This window comes from Amblyomma americanum, chromosome 4 (assembly GCF_052857255.1).
Source record: "Amblyomma americanum isolate KBUSLIRL-KWMA chromosome 4, ASM5285725v1, whole genome shotgun sequence".
Classification (NCBI taxonomy): Eukaryota; Metazoa; Arthropoda; class Arachnida; order Ixodida; family Ixodidae; genus Amblyomma; species Amblyomma americanum.
This window is the reverse complement of record NC_135500.1, coordinates 195,815,069-195,817,894: the sequence shown is the minus strand read 5'-3', so window position 1 is coordinate 195,817,894 and position 2,826 is coordinate 195,815,069.

Sequence of the window (2,826 nt, the reverse complement as noted above, 5' to 3'; positions counted from 1 at the left end):
TAACTAACTAACTTTTATTTTTTCTTATCTAAAGGCAAAATATTATATGCCAAAATCAGAGGCTTTAAACATTGTAGGTTAACCTAGTTCTTAAACGTTTCTTAATCAACATTGTGGTTCGAGATACCGAACGTGGAATTAAGCGCGCAAGACGAGCCGATACCGAAATCGACGAGCGAGATGCGCGTTATTAGAAGTCAATCAGTTATTAATAGTTAACAGTCTCGAAGCTGCCTACTACCACAGAAAAATCTGTATACTATTGTTGGTCTGTCTGCACATAATATATATATATATATATATATATATATATATATATATATATATATATATATATATATATATATATATATATATATATATATATATATATATATATATATATATATATATATATATAATTGGTTTTGGGGGGAAAGGAAATGGCGCAGTATCTGTCTCATATATCGTTGGACACCTGAACCGGGCCGTAAGGGAAGGGTAAAGGAGGGAGTGAAAGAAAGGAAGAATAGGTGCCGTAGTGGAGGGCTCCGGAATAATTTCGACCACCTGGGGATCTTTAACGTGCACTGACATCGCACAGCACACGGGCGCCTTAGCGTTTTTCCTCCATAAAAACGCAGCCGCCGCGGTCATAGCAGAGAAGGCGTACCGAATTTTAGGACATTTTAGGACGCATAGCAGAGAAGGCGTATCGAATTTTAGGATTCGTCACACAAGTGAGACAGTTACTTGGCCTTTTCTTTCTTCGAAAACAATTTTTCGCCCCGGGTTCGAACCCGACCGCGCGGCTGCGTTTTTATGGAGGAAAAACGCTAAGGCGCTCGTGTGCTGTGCGATGTCGGTGCACGTTAAAGATCCCCAGGTGGTCGAAATTATTCCGGAGCCCTCCACTACGGCACCTCTCTCTTCCTTTCTTCTTTCACTCCCTCCTTTATTCCTTCCTTTACGGCGCGGTTCAGGTGTCCAACGATATATGAGACAGATACTGCGCCATTTACTTTCCCCAAAAAACAAATTATTTTTTCGCCAACCGGCCTTCGCAAACATTCGCGGCGCAGAGCGAACCGACGGATGGAAGATGATCACGCCACTATCCAAAGCAACGCACGATATGTTACGACTATTCTAGTAATGGGGCGAGAGAAGCTGCGCGCAAGCGGAGCGTCTGACGCAGGAAATTTATACGTAAATAAGACTTCGATGAGTGAAAGCAATACTGGACGTTTTCAGGGCCCAAAGATGTGGAAATCTCGAGTTAAGAAGAAATATTTTAATGTGGCTAAATGAGCCCGTGCTTCATAATGCGGGAGGTGTCACTATCCTTCCAAAGGGAGCTGTATCAAGGCACCCTAAAGTGCATGGCGGAGCAGGGCAGCCGCAAGAGGGCTTAATTGTTTACCTTTGTCTACTCTTCATTATTACCGTGATCGTTGATGTGGACATTCTGCAACTTTTGGGCCGTCCCTGCACAGACAGTGTTAAAAGGTCGGCAGCATCGTTTGCAGTATCGTATAAATAAATAAATAATGATCACCTTACTTTTTACTCGTTTCTTTAATTGTATTAATTCATCCGCATTAAAAGAGTGCACAAGCGCAAATGACGAACGCCCTCTGTCAATAGCTAGTGGCAGGTGGACCACCTGCCACGCTGGGTAGGTGGCAACCTACCTGCCGGGTTATGAACGAACTCAGTATACTACGTCGGATAAAACGAACCTTAGTATGTCACCTCGGATATAATGAACTTTCTTGTGCTACCTCTGATATGACGAACTTTCTCGTCTGGACCTCGGATGTAGCAAACTGACTGTGTTGACCATGGATACAACGAACCTAAGTGTCCCACCTCGAATGTAACCAACGTCGGGCTGCTTATGCATTCAAACGAACCACCCACAATTGCCTAAGAGTTTCTTTTTTTAATTTGAGGCTGCTAAAAAAGGGAGAGGGGAGTAAGCAATAGGGCAACCACCCGGAAAATGTTCAACGTCCGTTTCCTATAAACGACGCCTAGATACGCTCGACTTTTCGAGCGGCGCAGCTTGTCACACATTAGATGAAAAGAAGCGAGGAAGTCCTCGTTGTTGAAGCTGGCGCTTTTCTCAACTGCTATAACGAATCCAGCGACAACAGGCGGATCTGGCAGCCAGGAAATCCCCTACACACAACCACATGCATTCTCCTTTAATCCGCTCACAGTGCAGTGCGTCACGGTGGCTCTCTATATATAGGAATCGCGTGGAAGAGCGCAGAGACGCCAAAGCCGCCCCACGTGCAAAGGCGTCTCCTTGCTACACGAGTGTCGTGAAAAGATACTTTGTACAACGGCACGATACGGAAATAACGAGGGCCGAGAGAGCTATAGCGCGGTACAATAGCCGCCCGCAGCCGAAGCGGGACACACGTGTGAGGGGGGTAGAAGGAGGACCCAAAATGGCCGCGTAAGGGTCCCCGCCACCATGAGATAAAAAGGTGCGTGAGATAATTACGTTTTTTGAAGCGAAATCTTCACTACTTTAGGTAAATCCGATTTCGCCGTGCGTTTCAGGTGTACCTTGAAGTGAGCCAGAAGTCAAGTGTGGCTGCAGGCCTTACCGTATGTGGTCCACCGTGGTGTCGCACCACTTGACCTTTGACCTTACACCTTTCGATTCGCCGGTAGAGGGCGGCAAAATAGGCCGCAGCGTTCATTGGGTGACCAATCTCTTGTGATCAATCATTAATTTAACTGCCACCTGCCAGGGTGGAAGGGTAGGCGCGCTGCCTATCCAGTGAGCGAAACGCACTCAACGTTACAGACGCCAAGCCGCGTCTGCTTGCC